Consider the following 21842-nt stretch of genomic DNA (forward strand, 5'->3'; position numbering starts at 1 on the left):
GATACAAGACATGAACTGTTCCACCAAGTGGAGGGAATCTCTCTACTGAGTGCCCTTCTAGTATTTACAACGTCTTTACCAATTTACCAGAGGAGTTTCTTATGTGTTCAGTGAAAAATGTCGAACGATTTTACAATGTGCTGAGAATGCAGGAGCTTAAGTTGAAATTTGATATTTACAAATTCAAACGGCAATAGATGGATGTCCTTTCAGGAAAATAATGTTTTGGTACACCATAGTAAATATACAAAATTCACATTGTTTATTACTAATTACTTATATTTGTTCAACAATGTGTATTAATGATTCGGGTTATTATTACATTTAATGTCATTATTTTGCCCCCTGAAGTAGCACGGCGGTAAAGGGCATATGACAATGGCGCGAAAAAAATAGTGCGATCGCTTTTTCGTTAAATGAAGCGAAAAATGCAGAAACTGCACCCCGACTGCAGGCCAGACAGATTTTAGCTCACCTGGAGCGAAGTTCAGGGGAGCTTATGCGATGGCGCGTCGTCAGGCCGTCTGTCTGTCTGTCCTTCCGTCAGTCCGTAAACACTTGCAACTTCTTCTCTGAAACCGCTAATGGGATTGTGACCAAATTTGGCACAAATTATAAATTGTTGTGTTGTGACAAAAGTTTGTTCACGGCATTAAAAAAAAACTCGAGGTCTAAGGGGGTTTGCTGGGGGTCAAAGTGCCAGCTCCAGGAAGAGTCCTGGTTGTTCCAAACTTCTTCCATTAAAGAATTATGGAGGCCACTGTGCTCTTGGGAACCTTCAATGCAGCAGAGATTTTTTTGTAGACTTCCCCAGATCTGTGCCTCGACACAATCCTGTCTCTGAGCTCTGCAGACAGTTCCTTGGACCTCATGGCTTGGTTTTTGCTCTGATATGCATTGTCAGCTGTGAGACCTTATATAGACAGGTGTGTGCCATTCCACATCATGTCCAATCAATTGAATTTACCACAGGTGGACTCCAATCAAGGTGTAGAAAAATCTCAAAGATGACCAAGAGAAATGGGAGGCACCTGAGCTAAATTTCAAGTGTCATAGCAAAGGGTATGAATACTTATGTAAATGTGATATTTCATTTTTTTCTTTTTAATAAATTTGCAAAAATTTCTAAAATCCTGTTTTCTCTTTATCATTATGGGGTATTGAGTGCAGATTGATGAGGGAAAAAATGAATTTAAACGATTTCAGCCTCAGGCTGCAACATAACAAAATGTGAAAAAAATGAAGGGGTCTGAATACTTTCTGAATGCACTGTATATATATATATATATATATATATATATATATATATATATATATATATATATATGTATGTATGTATGTATGTATGTATGTATGTATGTATGTATGTATGTATGTATGTATATATATATATATATATATATATATATATATATATATTGTTGCGGATCTCGGGTTCGTCGACGTACTAAGGGGGGGTTAAGCCCTTCTCCCCCTCGAACTCCGAGTCCACGAGGCCGCCACCTACACTACACTCGTGGTGGACGGATTGCTAAGCAATTCCAGCCGCCGAGCCTGCAGCTACGCGTGGAAGGGTTAACGGTCACGACCCGAGTACCTTCGACACACGCAGCCGTGAGAACGGGGCCTGAACCTCGCACGAGTCACGCTGGTACTGGACGCCCGGGCGGTTGTGTGTCGCGTAACTCGTGCCGTTAACAATATCGAACCCGATCGAGCGGTTTTAATTCGGGCAATGATCAGCCAATGTTGAAAGGACGATGACAGCCAGGTTGGAAACCAAACCACAGGATTTATTTACAATGTACAGTATTCACAGAAAAAGAGACACAGCGAAGAATCTTAACGGCCTTACCTAGGTTCTCAGACAAGGGCCCTCAGATTTTTTCCGGGAAGGGAAGGAAGAGGGTAATGCGCACAAAGCGCAGCCGCTTCGTGCAGTTTGCCTGGACGGGCTCATTGGAAGGAAACCCCCAAGGATCGCTCCACCCCAGGACACCACGGCTGGAGATGTTCGTGGCAGGGGTGTTGATCAAGGACGTGCACGTAGCAGGAACGCGACAAGAAGAACAGCGTATCTCAGGATCGGCGAGGCAAAGAGAGCGAGGCAGAGAGTCTATATGCAGGAGCCTGGCACGAGTCAGAGAGAGCCGAGGCAGAGAGAAATCGGAGCGCCTGCAAGGGAGAGCATCTGCAAGAGAGAGTCGAGGCAGAGAGAGAGAGAGAGAGAGCGGGGGGTCCGGGCCGGGTTTTATAGCCCCCCGACACCCCCACTCGAACGTTCCACGGGCCTCCATTGGCCGCCTGGGGTCACGTGTCATGACAGCCCCTTATTGGTCACCCTCTGCCACTCCCTTCAGGTCCCATTGGCTGCTCGCTGCTCACCGGCCACGCCCTCCAGCTCCTCCCTCGGGCCTGCAATGCCTGGTCTAGGCCCATGACGAGGCACTTTAGGCTGCAATGAGGCCTACCATTACCCTGCCTGCCTCAACGCATACTAACACTGGGAAGGAGACTATACTTCACATTTAATAAGAAATAACAATAACTGAACTATGCGAGGCTACATGTTGTGGTGTATCTAACTATGGCGGGGGGGGGGGGGTGGGGGGGGGCGTGGGTTGCCTTTATTTACAAAACCGCAACACGACCCCCCTCTCCGACCAGACTTGTCCCGAGTCGACCTCAGGCGGAACGACCGGGCGAGTCTGGTATTCAATTTTTACTTTTATCATAAGTGTGACACATAGATGTAATCCCTCTAACATTTAACTCTAACCCATGTGTGCGACATCATTTCCACTAGATATGTCCCTCCTAATGCGTTGAGCAGCTAACTAACAGACTAACACCCACAACTGTTTGCGCATTTCCGGAATTTTTGGACTAAACACATAGCCGGTGGGCAACATTTTTATATTTACATGCACTAAACTTAACCTTTATTTACAACACTACAACCCAGGACCTGGACTTGAGGGAAGAAATGGAGGAAGGAAATGGAGGCACGTGCTGCTTCGTCATCTTGCGGCTTCTTGTTGTGTGCGGGCTAAGAAAAACCGGCTGGCCCTGACCGGCATACAGGCCATTTGAAGATCAGGGCCACCTAAATCTTCACAATTGCACACATGGATCATTTTTTTATTCACAAGCAGGGCCACTTGACACGTGGTGCAAATGCGTGGCGTCAGTGCCCCTCCACAGGTGATCCATGTGTGTGTGGTGCCAGTGCCACCCAACAGGTGGTCCGAAGGTTGGCCTGAATTCCACCCAACAGGTGGTCCATAGGTGCAAGATGAATTGGCAGCAAGATGCTGCACAACAGAGGTGCGGGACCACAAGGCTTGTGGTCCATAAGTACAACATGAAGGGATGTTTGGCAGCAAGATGCTGCAACAGGTGGGCCTCCAAATGGTCCTGGGCAGGGAGGAAGACAAGGCGCAACAACGCAACAAGCACACGGAAAAGCAAACAGTGGCACACGAAAAACAAGGTGACCAGGCACCACCATACCTGGTGCGGTCAGAGGAACGCGGCAGAGTGAGCGGAGCAAGCTCGTCCCTAACCGTACGTACCCCCCACCTTTGGCTACACTACCCTAGCCCTCCTTGTATTTAGAATTTGTCTCTACGTCTTGTCTCCCATGTCCCCCTCTAACGCCAAATACGTCCCCAAATCCCTCCCAGGTTCTCCCAGGAAGGAAGGGATGGAATAAAACAATGTTTCACTCATGTCGTGATGCGTCTTACTTTCCAAACAGCTTACAGAGCCTCTCGGTGTGAAGTGCGTCCTCCGTGGTGAATGGTTGTGGATGGTGTGAAGGGGTCTCACATCCTAACTACACTAATAACTTTACTTATTTAAACTCCCCGGGGTCGTACCCTGCCAGTAGTAGGCCTCTTTAACCTATGTGGTTCTAAGAACCCGAATTCCCATTGCCCACACTGTGGTGCCCTCCTGAATTTGGGTCTCACCCAACAAATTTTCTCCCTGTGCCCTCGCACATTTTCGGGGCTGGGTCGTGTGTCTCTACCAGCAAGTCTACCTACCTACGCTCCTCCGTCCACTGGGGACGCCTCCCACGCTTGCCTGCTCCTCACCCTAATCTACCTGGGGAAGGCCCTCCCTGGCGCTTACCCCCTCGATGCCCACCATGGCATTGGGCAACCCGGGTCCCTCCTCTGGATCCTCTGGCCCCACTGACATGCTAACCTAACTGGCGCCCAAAGCCTACCTGCGGCCTTACCTGGCCGACGAGCTCCCAGTGACGGAGTGCCTCATAACCATAACTACCAATTAAACCACACGCCCAGCCATTCCACCGCCTCATGCACCTCACAAAACACTACATTCCACCATCAGCACCACAGGTGTCAATATCCATGCAATTTACCTGTGCCCTCTACCTAGCTTTAAGCTACCCCGCCGGGCTTTCGTGAATGGGTTTCACTCCCCCCATTCAATCCTTCCCACCATGCATTCCACACCAAGCATTTGCACACCATGCATTCCACACCTTTTATTCTCACACCTCAACACAATTCCAATCATTCTCAAACACACAGCATCATCTACCTAACTAATTTCCCCTACAACTCGTGCTTCCCTCGTCGTCCCTTTAAACTATCCATACCATTTTCTTTAACAACCACCTAAACTCTCTACGTCCCCTCTACTCTCTACGTCCCCTCTACTCTTTACGAGTGATGCAATAATTTCGCTCGGGCCTACTCATGGCCCGACTGTAATACGCGATTACTCTCTCCAAGCCCCCCTGTGCCTGGTGACCCTCAGCCCAGTAGAGGGGCTGGAGGAAACGGGCAAACAAATTGGGCGACAAACCTGCACCACACCTCCACCTCTTTCTGTCCTTCCACCTCGTGCAACCCTAATACCTCTCGCACTTCTGGCTGCTCGTCCCCGTGGCCCTCTGCTGCTTGATGCTATTGGTGTGTCCTGGCTGATTGAAGGAACAGGTGCATCATCCTGCATCCCTTCTCCCTCTCCCTCATGAGTTTCCATGTCCATCTGTCCCTGTCCAGAACTGTCATGATCTGCTTCCAGGTCATGGGTTGAACTTGTGTCTGGGGCAGTTGCTCCTGTTGCCACGGGTACAGATTGTGATGGATTCTCCGTTTGTTCCACTCGTCCTTCAAACACACAGGCTGGTGCTGTAGGCTGTAGCGGAGTGCTTGGCACACTCCGTCCACCGTCATCCTCAGAGGCTGGCTGCAGACGTATTGGTGTCTCATGCAATCCCAAGCCTCCTTGTGATGCAAGCTGGCGTAAATCGGATTGGCCACTTGTGGAGGCCCAGAGCTCTTCCGGTGGTCCAAAGTGAAACCGAGGCATGCGTGCTACCCGTGGAGAGTTTATAGCCTGAGAAAAATCATCAGTCCGGTGCGGCACTGGAAGAGTTGGAGTGCTGGGAACCATACTATCATTGTCTTCAAACAAAAAGGAAGCAGCTGTGCCAATGCCTGGAGTGCCGGGCCCACCACGTCCTCCCATGGATGGTCTGCGGAATGAACGTCGCTGCACGTGCGGTGCTGGGTGTTCTGTGGCAGGGGGATAGATGATGAGCCGTGGTGGCAAAATAGGTGAAGGGCGACGATGGGACGGCGGGTATCCAACGTGCCTTTCTCCTCTGGAATGCCCTGAGTTGTGTCCATCTTCCACCTCCTCTGAGTCTTCATACCCCACTGACTGCGCAGCCTGGGCCTCTCCAGGTACGTCAATGGCAGAATCATCCTCAGGTCTTGATCTTCTTGCTTCACCAGGTAAATCACATTCTCCCTCAACTGGCTCACATCCGCCTCTTCCTCAGCTTCTTCTTTTTCCTCTACATCATCCTCATCGTCCTCATCGTCATCATCGAACTGCAAACATACACCCTGCGATCTAGGTCTTTTTGCTTGCTGGGAATCAGGTTCTGCCTCTTCACGTGGCCGCTTTCCCGCCCCCAAAACAACCCCAGAAGATCCTGGACGTTCCACATCTGTTCCGCTAACTATGACTGCTGAGCCACTGTCACTGCCTGGAAGCAGTTGCATGGTGGACAAACCAAGCTGGACAATGGGGTCCAGTCCTGCGGCTTCAGTCGGTGGAAGCAAGAGGGGAGTTTGCTGAGTCGGCTGCACGAAAACCTTAACGAGAGTCGGAAGCTGCAGTGACCAAGTTGGGCCAGGTACAGATGAAGCTCCAGATGATGAAGAGGTTGATGTTGCTGCTGGTGACGGCGGAGGAGGAGGCAGGGTAGTTGACACACTAGGGCTCGGGCTTGGACCACCCGATGAAGAGGGGTTTGGGGACGGAGCTGGTGCGGCCGAGATGGGAGGGGTCACAACCGGGCTGGTGGAGCGAACAACACCGCTGGCACTTCGAAGTACAGGGGATTGGTCGGGAGGAGGCTGGTCCGGTTGAAAGGCCTCAGGGCTCTCCATTGTCATTTGCAGTAGCAGTGGCAGTGCCAGTTGAAGTTATCGGAGTGATCATTGGACGAATGCTAGCCCTGGGTGTGGCCTTTCCCCCAGTTCCTGGTCCCATGGTTGGCTTGAAAGTCATCACTGGAGGGTCTGTAGATGTGTCGGCCCTCTCCCCTGCTGAAGTTGGTTTGATTGCCCTTTGCTAGTCAGTTGTGCGAGCAGTCTCGGTGGCCTTGGATCCATCTAGTGAGCCCTCTCGAGCCTTAAGTGGGGGTGCAGTGCCGAGTTTGTGCTCAAGACGGAGGTTCTGAGACCGCAAATTGGCCACACGGGCCTGCAAGTCCTCCAGCTGATGCTGCAGTGCATTTGCTCGATTGCGCTGCTCCTCCACTTCTTGGGACAGCTGGTCACGTGCATTGGACAGCTGTGTGATTTTCTGTTTGGCTGAAAGTAGCAATTTCTTTGCCTTTTCCTCCTTCTCTCCCAGCTGTTGGCGCAGTTGTTCTTCCGTGTCTGACCATGCAAACACCTCTGCCCTGAGCTGCTCACCGGTCTGCCTCTCCACAGCAAGCTCAGCCTCCCTTGCAGCCAGGGACTGTTGGACGGCATCAAGATTGGTCTGCAGCTCTTGCAGCCGAACTCCTTCCTGTTGGCTTGTGGAATCGGAGGTCGTGGGTATAGGTGAATGAGTTTCAGAGGTCACGAGGTTGGCCTCATTTAAGAAGTAATTCGGATCATGCTGTTTCGATGGCCAAAAATTGCTCTTTCGAGGAAGTGGGACGTACATGGCTGCCTTTTGTAAGTGGCTCTCAAGCTCCAAGGCCTCCAACACGCCTGGTTTCAGCAGGGACCTCATCACCTTTATAGTGCCACACGTCCTGCCGTTGGCCAAACGTGTGGGCCGTGGCAGAACTTCACGCTTCGCGTCTTCCAAAAGTAGGGCACCTCGAGACACTTGGTTCTTGCCAAAAACTTTTACCGTAGGTGCTCGCAGGGGTACTACAGAGTCTCCTTTCTCATTCATGTTTGCATTTACATCATTAATTTGGTTTCCATCCTAATGTATCAGCGACTCATCACCGTGCAAACACTGATGAAGAGGGGTGAGCCCTCTCATAGTTGGAACAATCGCCTTGTTGAGCAAAACCTTTCGCAATTGAGGTGTCGAGCTCTTCCTTTTATTCAAAAGTGATGCTTTAGCAATTCTGTTTGGAATTTTTCGAGGAAGCAGGCTATTTTGCAACCTTTCTCTGCAAGAGACATTGTTCCTTCTCAACTGCAGTTTATATTTACGCTTTTCTGCCTCAGGTATTGCACCCAAATTAAATCCTCGCTGATGAAGCAAGTGTACATGGCTAAGCGATCCCTGAGATAAATCAGGTGCATGGTGTGGTCCTTTCTTATATCCCAGTCTTTCAGCTGTCCTTTCAACCAAAGAACGGAGCAGTTTTCTTATTCTCTGAGGTGATATCTTCAGCTTCTTGGCCACGCTATCACAGCTGATTTTACACTTTGGAGAAACATTTCGCCTCTTGGTTGAGAGTCCCGTTGAGATCGTATTACTTGAAGTTGACTTTGTGCTTGGAGTCACAGTTGTGGGGTTACTGCACGATGTTGAGAAAGTTTGATTTTGAGCTGTTGTCCATAGTTGGAGGATCACAAGCACGAGTCGTCTTGTCTGGTGCATCATCACCTTGGTTGGAAATCTCATTAACAGGTTGGTGGTCAGATTCAGCAATAATCAAAGATTCTTGATATTCATCAAAAGAGTCCACTTGATCCACCGCGTCATTTAAATCTGAGACTGAGAGCAGTGGAGGTGTGACTGATGAATCCCTGATCGGTGACGAATTGTTTTCTTCTTTTATCACATTCGGTGCTGATGTATGTGTCGCAACTGAGATAATATGTTACGGTCGATTTTCTTTTCTACCAGCTCCTGAGCTCTGAAAATCGCGTTCTTCTTTTTCACCATTATCATCATATTCAAACATAAATGCAGTGGTTAGATCCTCGAAAGAGTCGATTTTGTTTCCCCGTCTTATTGTTGGATTTGTTACATCTTCAACCTTCTTTGAAGTTCGACACATCTCTTTATACGTCTTATCTTGTTCAAATTCCACAGAATTCCCGCACTCTACTTTCTTCTTATCCACTTCCTTTAATACAGCATTACAGCATCCTCACAATATATATTCTTAATTTCCAACTGCTTTGTCTTCTTTCTCACCCCCCTCTCAAATTCTTCCACACCCACTCCCTGATCTTTCCACTGGGGGAATTGCTCTCCTGACAACTCTTCATACTGAAAATCATATAATTGTGATTCTGGTTCTTCCTGGAACTGTGAAATGTTTACGTTGGACCTGCTCACTTGAGCATCTACCCTGTCATTATCTGAGCCATTGCTGTCAGAATCGGATATGTAAATTACATCATCTGAACGCGGTGGCATAACGACATTAAAATCATCTGTCATTTTCCCTTCCATACAATCTGCTGCACAAGGATCAATCTCGGAATCGGCAACATCACTCTCATTTTCTACACTCAGCATATTGATTGTAGCCTTGCCATCAGAAGTGTGCTGAAAGTCTTCGTCTGGCTGGCCATTCACAACAATCTCTGAAGTTATCCCATGACGTTTTTCATCTTCCAAGGTTGAAGCAGTGTGAAACACAAAGTCTTTCCTAAACCTATCCCACTTTATATTGCTGCCATAATCTGAAGCGTTGTCCCCATTACTTGCAGAGCTGACACTTGGAAATCCAACTTTGACCTTCATGTTGCTCAAATTTGAATCGACAGATGGTTCTGTTTCTTTTAGTTGGCTCTGAGGCAATGTGTTACAGCAGGAAGCTTTGCTGAATATTACATTACCCTTCTGAGGACTTTCACCAATGGACAAAATAATGGGTGAGGAACTGGGGCTGGTGACAACTGACAAGCTCTGAGAACTCGCTAACAAACCTGCACGACATTTGTATTCAAAAACGATACTTGAAATGCATGCTTCCAATTTTTTGCGATCCTCGAGAGACAGCATCCGGGAAGGACGCAATAATTCTCTGTCAATATCGGACACACTGCGGCCTCTTTGGAATCTTGCATGCAGGTTAAACAAGTCGAGGAGCCGCTGGCAGTCGCTGGAAAGTTTCAGACGGACTCCATCACGAAGCAGCAAACAAATAAGCCAAAATGAACAACGTTCAGCAGCCTGGACTATTTCGGTCTTAGGGTACATCACATGGCCACTGGTATTTAAAGGGACACATGGTTCCAAGTAAGCTGTAACAAAACCACAGGCTCCGTCAGTAATGATCGGTATCCAGCACCCTGAGTATCACCAGAGCAGTGGTAGAGAGTTGTGTGACCGGTACAACGTGACAATTGAGGCAAGTATCAGAAGGTGAACAGGTGAATGGGCCGAGTGCATGCCGAGGTGGTGTATCACCTCACTTACATACCCAACACCATATTCTTTGATAGTCATGACTGAACAAGCAAACGGAAGGAACCAAATGAAGGCCGAATAGTGTGTCCGTAGGCTGTTGCCCTCATCTGAATGTAGCATTTGCACAATGGTTGAAAGCAATCCCAGAATGTCCAGCTCTTGCGGCCGTACCAAGGCCTTTGGTCGTCGCTGGATGGGCGTTGTTTTAGAAATTGAGGTGTCCGTTCCATAGACATTCTGGCTGCAAGACGTATCAAAATTTGCCTGCAAGGCTTCTTGCTTTACTCTGACAGGTGAAACTTCCTCATTTCCCTCAGATAGTTGGGACTCTTTATGACCATGTGAAAGGCATGCATGGGATCCACATTCTGGCCAGCCCACACTTTAGCTCCCAATCGGTCCAGCATGACCATCAGGCATTGCAGCATCGGCCAGAAAGGATCCTGTGACTCATCTTCTGTTGTCATCTCCATTGCAGACAAAATGGCCTCCAAAATGTTGGTCTGTGGTGCTTGATCAAGTAGTAGAGTTTCCAGCGCCTGCTCGTCAAGCAGTGTGAGAAGCATGCACACACCAAACCAGAAGTTCTTTTTATTTTCATTGGTGAAGAGGTGTTGAGGAAGTGCTGTGCCACAACCACCATCTGAGCCCACATTTCTCTGGGACACATTGGAGTCCTATCAAATTGAGAACAGTGACGAACACATCTCTCAAGCCATAATAATCATCTCGGCTCAAATGTCCAAGCTGCTGTGCTGCACGCAATGCCCAGCGTCGTACCTCTTCCTGAGGATGCAAAATTAGGAGGTAGACACCAGATGGGTGAGCATAGTAGTCCACCTGAAATGGTTGCTTTAAGGTCTCCAGGTAACAAAGGGCCTCAACCAGGTGAGTTGCAACATCCAAATGGTTCAGTAAGAAGGGGTTTTCCAGAATTTCCATAATGGGTGTTCTCAACAACCCCTCCAAATCAACACCCTCACCACCCACTCTCTGCTCCTCGTCTTCTTCCAGCAGGAAAACCTCCTGAGCAACTTTTTGAAAATCTTTTAAGATCCGAGTAAACAAAGTGGAAAGGCGGTTACATTCTCGTTGGCTCAGCACCTCATCCAACCACTTGGACTGGGCGACGACAACTCTCCGAGCTTGGTGATATGCCGTTACACAGTTGAAGCAGTATGAAAGGTCATCGTCTGCTGCTTCAATCTTCTCATCGTCCAGATGTCCATTTGCATAGGCCATCAGCAATTTCTTGCAAGGCACACCATCAGAGGTCTGCTGCTTCATACCCTCTGCCGTGCACCACTGGCACGTCACCATTGCTGCAAGGGGAACGTACCTGCACGGTACGAATTCGAACTTCACATCTCAGCTGCAACAGACGCAACGTCACGCTTTGATCCTGTTATTTCATCACTCGTCTTGACCATGTATACCCTCATTTGTGCCATGAATAACTGCATGTCCATAACCCCCACTTGCACAGCGGGCTTGGCCTCCGCCGCCGCGTGTGAAGCGCCGCCATTTTCTCCTCCTGCTGCACCCTCATCAACTCCCCCTTCTAACAATTGTTCCTGCTGGTCCTGGGTTATTAATTCGTCCATATCTTCTACTCCCACCGGCACCTGGTCATCTTGGCCTGCCATTGCACTAATTCAATTTTTTTTTACAAAACTGCCTTTATTAATTGCCTTTATTTACAAAACCGCAACAATATATATATATATATATATATATATATATATATATATATATATATATCGGAGAGTATGCTAGTAGTCTACATAGGGATGGCACGGAAAAAAAATGTCGCTCCCATCTGCTGCATACAAAACTAAAGTTGAAGTATCTTCTTAAAAAACTTGCTTAGGCTACCTGGTCTACATATGAGATGAGGTCTACATATGGCTACATATGAGAGCCTACCTGGTCTGTTCAGCTGATTGTCGAGGTAGGGATCACTTTTCAGTTCTCCAGAACAAGGCAAGAGCAAAAAAACGAGATCGGTCAAACCCGGGAATTCATCTTCTTGTTCATAATAATAATCTTCCTTAGACGGCATATTTCCGAGCTGCCTCTATCAATGTCAATGATTCTGCTACCATTCGACAGAGTTTTACTTCCTGCAACATCCTTTGGTATTATAATTATTGTAGCTTGAAAGGATTCCACAAAAAGTACCTGAAACTACGTTCCTCCGTAAAATAATAGGACTGGGGTAGGCATGGTTATGACTGTCAATCCGCTTGATGGGGGCGGAGCCACTAGACACATTTGCCTCAGTGTCGGCGTTATGTGTGATAATGTTATGTGGCATCAAATAATATCAGCAGAAATATCATGTCTTGGGAAATGCCTTGTTTTTCATTGTTACATTTATGAAAATAAAATAATAGTGAGGTACCAGTGCTATACACCGCACACGGGACACGTGATCACTAACCCTCCAGTCACAGGTTCTTGGCGGCAGATTCGCTACGTCGGCGCATCACTGAGGCCTTCGTATAGAACCGTTTCATCTTTGTTTTGCCATACTGCATCAACTGCAGTGGTCAATGGTCAATTAATTGATACTTAAATATAAAGATCCTAGTTTCCCTACTCACTCAACCCTGAATGAACCTTGCTATGCGCATGTGCAGATAAGAAAGCGTGTCACGTGTACAGTGTGTTTGACTAACGCCTTTCTGATGATTTACAGTGAATATTTGTCTGGCGAGAATCCACTCAACTATTACCGAGGTCTTCTGATTTCTCAGAACCAGGATTTGGATACTACAGATAAGTACTTTTATCTTATTTTGATAAAGTTCTTCATTGAAGTTGAAGTCCAACCTCAGGTTGGTTGGATTGAAGGATGAAGGTTGGATTGAAGTCCAACCCTGGTGTTGGGCTAGCGGCTAGGGTGCCAGCTTAGGATCCTAGGATCCTGGGTTCGAATCCCGGTCGATCGCTGAATTAACGCCAGGGGGGTTGACTCAGCCTGTCATCCTTCCGAGGTCGGCTAATTGAGGACCAGTTCACTGGTAATTCCCTGTTTGTCGTTAAAGGCGGCTAAAAGGGTTGGCGTCAGGAAGGGCATCCGGCCGTAAAACATTGCTTCAAAAAGGGGACCGAAAAACAATAACAACCACGGTTCCCGAAAAAGGCCAACCCCCGCTTGCGGGTAAAAATGGCCTCTAAAGGTGGTTATTTTTTTTTTTTTTATTGAAGTTAATTTTACAAAACTATTAATTATCATAGAGTGCGCTGGCACTGTCGACTCTACGTACCAACGTCGGGATGACGAGGATTAAAAATGTCAGCCCCACCCACTGATACAAAACGAAAGTTGGAGTATCTTTTCGTACTCTCATGGTAGTTTATTGAGGACACTTGCAGTTCGAGTGTATAATATGTTTTATTGACACTTATGTTGACGACAATTTCCATGAAAATGTCACGCAGATGGCTATGTACATCAGGCTGCAGCATGATCACTTTGATGTTGTTCTCTCGACTGTAAATCCACAGTAACTATTTTGGCCGTTTCCAAGTGCAGGTCATTGTGTGCCCTGAGGCTGGATGAAGACATTACTCTTTGAGAAACGAGCAACAAGACAGAGCTGCAAGATACAGTCAGGGTTACGTAAGACAATATAGGAACACATGTGCTGTGTTTGACTTTGCTGACTAAGATATCTTGGCATTTTTGCTCCAAGATTGGGTATCCTCTGAGTACCATATACCATTGTGTTATTCCACATTGTAAAAAGTTACAGAAACAAGTGAATAAAAATTTTATGCTAAATTAAAAAGGCAATGTTGGGATGACAAACTACAGTCTAAAAAAGGTCCTAAACAAGATGGGGATGATGTTGGTTTAGAGAGTAGCTAACAGTATTGCCATCACATAACACTCCCTACATCACTTCCTCCAGAGTATTGTCTTGGGCTAGGCCTAGCTAAAAGTATTAGAAGCTCCTATATTTCATTTCTGCATAAGTATAAGAAGCTCCTGTATAATTTCAGGCACTTCTTGCAGCTTCAGTTCTTTCCTACTTTTCTTGTTTATCAACTTAGAGTAACCAATCACAAATGCAGATAATTATAGAATACTGTTATTAGAGATGTTCATGCAGTTTGTAAGGAGTTGATGATCATGTACTGATATTATAACATTGTACTCAGGCTGCTAATTTGTAGAGTCTCAGTATGTGGCTACACGACAGGAGTAATCAAGTACTGGTGTAACCGGTGAAATGTTTGTAGAAGATTGAAGCAGTAATTGATGAAGTGTAAATGAGGCAGTGATGTAGGGAGTGTTATGTGATGGCAATTCTGTTACCTACTCTCGAAACCAACATCATCCCTATCTTGTTTCGGACCTTTTTTAGACTGTAGTTTGTCATCCCTACATTGCGTTTTCAATTTAGCATAATTTTTTTTATTCACTTGTACATATACTGCATACACAAACGTACATACATGTATACATACGTAAGCTTTTTGCTGTCAGTGTTTCTGTGATAAGCCATTTCTGATTATCAACTGTGTTGCTATCCCTCGGGTAACGTTGTCTTTGTCTTTAAATGCAATCAAATACGTCACTGTACACTTCCGAAGAATAGAGTTCGGCAAATAAAATCAGCGAAGGAGTTGGCAATATTTTAACATACAAATCCAATTTACACTGTGTAATTCCGCATAGACTTCTTAATAGCTCCGAAATTATCAGATCAGGCAAATCTAATTAATTATGCATTTTTTAATAAAGCAATATCTACTCAGGTCTCATTAAGATGTGCTGATAATTTGATTTTTATGTTGTTAACACGCTGGGCGATTTTGTGCCTCCGCCTCGAGCAGCGAAGACTTCATCTAAAAAAAGAGCACTCAGCATAACGAGGAAACTTGTTTCAATCAAAGCACCACCAAACTGCCCTATTTTACATATTTCATTGTCAGTTATATGCTACCACCCAAGGTCCAAGTATACCATCCCCAAAGATGAATAATGTTGCCAAAGCAGTTTCGTAGTGAATGAAATGCATGAGGTGGTTTGCCATTGCCTTCCCAGTGGAGTTAGAAATATTTTGCAACTGCGACAACTACTACTACTACTACTACTACTACTACTACTACTACTACTACTACTACGGCTACTACTACTACTACTACTACTACTACTACTACTACTACTACTAATACTACGACTACTACTACTGCGACTACTACTGATACTACGACTACTACTACTGCGACTACTACGGCTACTACTACTGCGACTACTACTACTACTGCGACTACTACTACTACTGCGACTACTACTGCGACTACTACTGCGACTACTACTACTACTACGACTACTACTACTACGACTACTACTGATACTACGACTACGACTACTGCGACTACTACGGCTACTACTACTGCGACTACTACTACTACTGCGACTACTACGGCTACTACTACTGCGTCTACTAATACTACGACTGCTACTACTGATACTACGACTACTACTACGACTACTACTACAGCTACTACTACTACTACTACTACTACTACTGCGACTACTACTGCTACTACTGATACTACTAATACTGATACTACTACTGCTACTACTACTACTACTACTACTGATACTACTACTGATACTACTGCTACTACTACTACTACTGCGACTACTACTGCTATTACTTACTGCTACTGCGACTACTACTGATACTACTACTACTACTGCTACTGCGACTACTACTGATACTACTACTACGACTGCTACTGCTACTACTGATACTACTACTGATACTACTGCTACTACTACTACTACGACTGCTACTACTGATACTACTGATACTACTACTACTGATACTACTACGACTGATACTACTACTGATACTGCTACTACTGATACTGATACTACTGCTACTACTACTACTACTACTACTACTGATACTACTACTACTGATACTACTACTGATACTACTACTACTGCTGCCACTACTACTGCTACTACTACTACTGATACTACTACTGCTACTACTGATACTACTACTACTGATACTACTACTACTACTACTACTATTACTGATACTACTACTACTACTGCTACTGCTGCTACTACTACTACTACTGCTGCTACTACTGCTACTACTACTATTATTTTAATGGGCCCACTCATTTCTCCCTTGTGGTGTTGGCTGGAAACGTTTTTTCCTCGTCTTTCACAAATCAATTGGCCAGGCCAAACGATCCACTTAAGTTGGCAGTGATTTGTAATTTGTTTAGGATGCCGGCAATAACTCGCATACTCTTCAAGAAAGGCACAGTAGGAACTTTAACATCCACCAACGACCGGTCTGGCAGATAGGCTTTCTGGCATAACCGCAATCCAATAGGACGACACACACACACACACACACACACACACACACACACACACACACACACACACACACACACACACGCACACACACACACGCACGCACGCACGCACGCGCACACACACACACACACACACACTAACTGGGTCTAGATTCAAACCCAGGACTGGCAGCTGATACGCGATTGCGCATAACTCAAAGCTGTCCTGCCAGCCCTCAGTGCGGTCTGGAATACGAATCTTCAATCTTCAGATTACAATATGGAAGATCTGTCACTCATTCCATTGAAAAAACGCATATTTTTATGTTTAAATGTGTAAAATGATCTTCCATTCAAGCTCAACTGTGTCAAAAGCAATACTTTCCAAGTACCAGTATGTATTTTATCGTTTATTTCTCCCCTTTATTGCTCAATAGCAAAAGTACTTGACGTGGCTGGGCAACGCGTAGTTGCTTCGTGACGGGAGTATTAAGAGAAGGAGAGAGAGAGAGAGAGAGAGAGAGAGAGAGAGAGAGAGAGAGAGAGAGAGAGAGAGAGAGAGAGAGAGAGAGAGAGACAGAGACAGAGACAGAGACAGAGACAGAGACAGACGAGGAGAGGGAGGCGAGGGGAGAGAGGGAGCCGAGGAGGAGGGAAGGGGGAAAGGTGAAGGAAGGGGGCAGTGGAGGGAGAGCTGGAGGGGTCAATGGGAGGGAGGGGGAAGTGGTGGGAGAGGGAAGGAGAAGGGGGGGGGGGTGGGAGGGGGTGGTGGGTTGTAGGAGGGGTGGTGGGTTTGGGGGAGGGGAAGGAGGAGAGGAAAGGGGTGATTTGATTACCAAAAATTTATATGATTTCTTATTTGATTACCAAGAATTGTTATGATTGCTGATATGATTACCGAGAATTGATATGATTACCGAGAATTGATATGATTGCTGATATGATGACCGAGAATTGATATGATTACCGAGAATTGATATGATTGCTGGGAATTTATATGATTGCCGGGAATTGATATGATTACCGAGAATTGATATGATTGCTGATATGATTACCGACAATTGATATGATTACCGACAATTGATATGATTGCTGATATGATTACCGAGAATTGATATGATTACCGAGAATTGATATGATTGCTGATATGATGACCGAGAATTGATATGATTACCGAGAATTGATATGATTGCTGGGAATTTATATGATTGCCGGGAATTGATATGATTACCGAGAATTGATATGATTGCTGATATGATTACCGAGAATTGATATGATTACCGAGAATTTATATGATTGCTGGGAATTGATATGTTTACCGAGAATTGATATGATTGCTGGGAATTGATATGATTGCTGGGAATTTATAAGATTACCAAGAATTGATATGATTACCAAGAATTGATATGATTGCTGGGAATTTATATGATTACCAAGAATTGATATGATGGCTGGGAATTTATATGATTACCGAGAATTGATATGATTGCTGATATGATGACTGAGAATTGATACGATTGCCAGGAATTGATACGATTGCTGATATGATTACTCGGAATCGATACGATTACTGAGAATTGATATGATTACTGGGAATTGATATGATTACTGAGAATTGATATGATTGCTGATATGATGTCTAATAATTGATATGATTGCTGACATGATTACCGAGAATTGATGTGATGACTGAGAATTGACATGATTGCTGGGAATTGATATGATTACCGAGAATTGTGTCTTCCCCCATCGAAAACCTTGATCTTTTCTACCCCCGGTAATTCACCCCAGAGTCCTTGCAGTGTTCATATGTTTTATTCCTCTCCCACCTCCCTCCAAGTCCTCCCGATGTCTCTGCTCTCAAATGTTGTGTTTGTGTCCTTCCCCCTCTCTCCCCATCTTGTCTGCCGCTCCCCTTGTTTTTTGTGTTTTGTGTGTCGGTTTGTCTTTTTGTGTGATTAATGTTAGCTCTTTCACGAGCCTCGATCTTGTATACAAAAAAAAAAAAAATTGACCTGATTGCTGATATGATTACTGGGAATTGATATGATTACCGAGAATTGATATGATTACCGAGAATTGATATGATTACTGAGAATTGACATGATTACTGAGAATTGACATGATTACCGAGAATTGATATGATTGCTGATATGATTACTGGGAATTGATATGATTACCGAGAATTGACACGATTGCCTGGAATTTATATGATTACCGAGAATTGATATGATTGATGGGAAATGATATGATTACCGAGAATTGATATGATTGCTGATATGATTACCGAGAATTGATATGGTTGCTGGGAATTGATATGATTACCGAGAATTGATACGATTGCTGATATGATTACCGAGAATTGATATGATTGCCAGGAATTGATATGATTGCTGATATGATGACCAATAATTGATATGATTGCCGATATGATTACTGGGAATTTATATGATTACTGAGAATTGATATGATTGCTGATATGATTACCGAGAATTGATATGATTGCTGGGAATTGATATGATTGCTGATATGATTTCTGAGAATTGATATGATTGCTGATATGATTACCGAGAATTGATATGATTGCTGATATTATTACCGAGAATTTATATGATTGCTGATATGATTACCGAGAATTGATATGATTGCTGATATGATTACCGAGAATTGATATGATCACCAAGAATTGATATGATTGCTGATATGATTACTGGGAATTTATATGATTGCTGATATGATTACCGAGAATTGATATGTTTGCTGATATGATTACCGGGAATTGATATGATCGCTGATATGATTACTGGGAATTTATATGATTGCTGATATGATTATCGAGAATTGATATGATTACCGAGAATTGATATGATTGCTGATATTATTACCGAGAATTGATATGATTACCGAGAATTGATATGATTGCTGGGAATTGATATGATTGCCGGGAATTGATATGATTGCCGGGAATTGATATGATTACCAAGAATTGATATGATTGCTGATATGATTACCGAGAATTGATATGATTACCGAGAATTGATATGATTGCTGGGAATTTATATGATTGCTGGGAATTTATATGATTACCAAGAATTTATATGATTGCTGATATGATTACCGAGAATTTATATGATTGCTGATATGATGACTGAGAATTGATACGATTGCCAGGAATTGATACGCTTGCTGATATGATTACTGGGAATTGATACGATTACTGAGAATTGATATGATTGCTGGGAATTGATATGATTACTGAGAATTTATATGATTGCTGATATGATGTCTAATAATTGATATGATTACTGAGAATTGACATGATTGCTGGGAATTGATATGATTACCGAGAATTGATATGATTGCTGATATGATTACTGGGAATTGATATGATTACCGAGAATTGATATGATTACTGAGAATTGACATGATTACTGAGAATTGACATGATTACCGAGAATTGATATGATTGCTGATATGATTACTGGGAATTGATATGATCACCGAGAATTCATATGATTACTGAGAATTGACATGATTACTGAGAATTGACATGATTACCGAGAATTGATATGTTTGCTGATATGATTACTGGGAATTGATATGATTACTGAGAATTGACACGATTGCCTGGAATTGATATGATTACCGAGAATTGATATGATTGCTGGGAAATGATATGATTGCCGAGAATTGATATGATTGCTGTAAATTGATATGATTGCTGATATGATTACCGAGAATTGATATGATTGCTGGGAATTCATATGATTACCGAGAATTGATACGATTGCTGATATGATTACCGAGAATTGATATGATTACTGAGAATTGATATGATTGCTGGGAATTGATATGATTCCCGAGAATTGATATGATTGCTGATATGATTACCGAGAGTTGATATGATTGCTGATATGATTACCGAGAATTTATATGATGGCTGATATGATGACTGGGAATTGAGATGATTACTGAGAATTGATATGATTGCTGATATGATTACCGAGAATTGATATGATTGCTGATATGATTACCGGGAATTGATGATTGCTGGGAATTGATATGATTACCGAGAATTGATATGATTGCTGGGAATTGATATGATTGCTGGGAATTGATATGATTGCTGATATGATTACCGAGAATTGATATGATTGCTGACATGATTGCCGAGAATTGATATGATTGCTGATATGATTACCGAGAATTTATATGATTGCTGATATGATTACCGAGGATTGATATGATTGCTGATATGATTCCTGGGAATTTATATGATTGCTGATATGATTATCGAGAATTTATATGATTGCTGATATGATTACCGAGAATTGATATGATCGCTGATATGATTACTGGGAATTTATATGATTGCTGATATGATTACCGAGAATTGATATGATCGCTGATATGATTACTGGGAATTTATATGATTGCTGATATGATCGCTGATATGATTACTGGGAATTTATATGATTGCTGATATGATTAACGAGAATTGATATGATCGCTGATATGATTACTGGGAATTTATATGATTGCTGATATAATTACCGAGAATTGATATGATCGCTGATATGATTACTGGGAATTTATATGATTGCTGAACTGATTACCGAGAATTGATATGATCACTGAAATGATTATGGGGAATTTATATGATTGCTGATATGATTACCGAGAATTGATATGTTTGCTGATATGATTACTGGGAATTTATATGATTGCGGATATGATTACCGAGAAACAGGTTATGGAGCAAAATAAGAAAGTTGGCGTTTCATTATGACATAAACCATATGTTTTACCATGCGTCTAGAACTGTGACCTTGTGATGTATTTGGTGTGTGATAATTGGATTAATATGAATCCAATTTTGGCTGATTTTTAAATGTCAGACATATTAATTAATAACATATTACGGTATATTTATCAATGGCTGGAAGGTTAGTCTCGACTAGTGGTATGTGTACTCACCTTGGAGATGTCTAGCTTGGGTTTGAATGTTGACCCAGTTATAAACTGTGATTCTGGTGTACGACAAGCCGTGTCCCACCTGGCCGGAAACCTGAACAACTTACAAATTATTACCTGAATGTGCCTCGTTAATGATGCAACCAGCGGGCTCAATTCGGATGAATCCAACATGCATTCGCTAACAACAACAACCCTACCAATTGCAAGCAATGTCATCACAACCCCTCCAGTAAATGAAACACCACACTGTACAGCGTACATGTAGAGTATGCATGCCTTAACATAAATTTATACATTCATAAACATTCGCCATTGTTATTGCAATTATACACAAGTACTAAGTACGATATAATACCGAACATTCGTTTTTTGTAACCGAATTGAGTTGTTATATTGAATCCGTGCATGTCAAAGCAATATAATTTTGATTCACCTGTTATTAAAAACACGACTAAAACAATAATTATGATTAATTTTTTGTGCTGTAATACTTTCTTGTGGACGCAGGCTATCCATCATGTTGGCCACGTTACGTGTATTGCTGCAATATTGGCTGTTTCATCACGTGTAATAATATCTCCGTAATGTTTATGTTCACGATAAAGATCCGTGGAGAAAGAACACACTCACAGCATTGTTGGAAC

This window comes from Myxine glutinosa, chromosome 2 (assembly GCF_964187855.1).
Source record: "Myxine glutinosa chromosome 2, kmMyxGlut1.1, whole genome shotgun sequence".
In the NCBI taxonomy this organism is placed as follows: Eukaryota; Metazoa; Chordata; class Myxini; order Myxiniformes; family Myxinidae; genus Myxine; species Myxine glutinosa.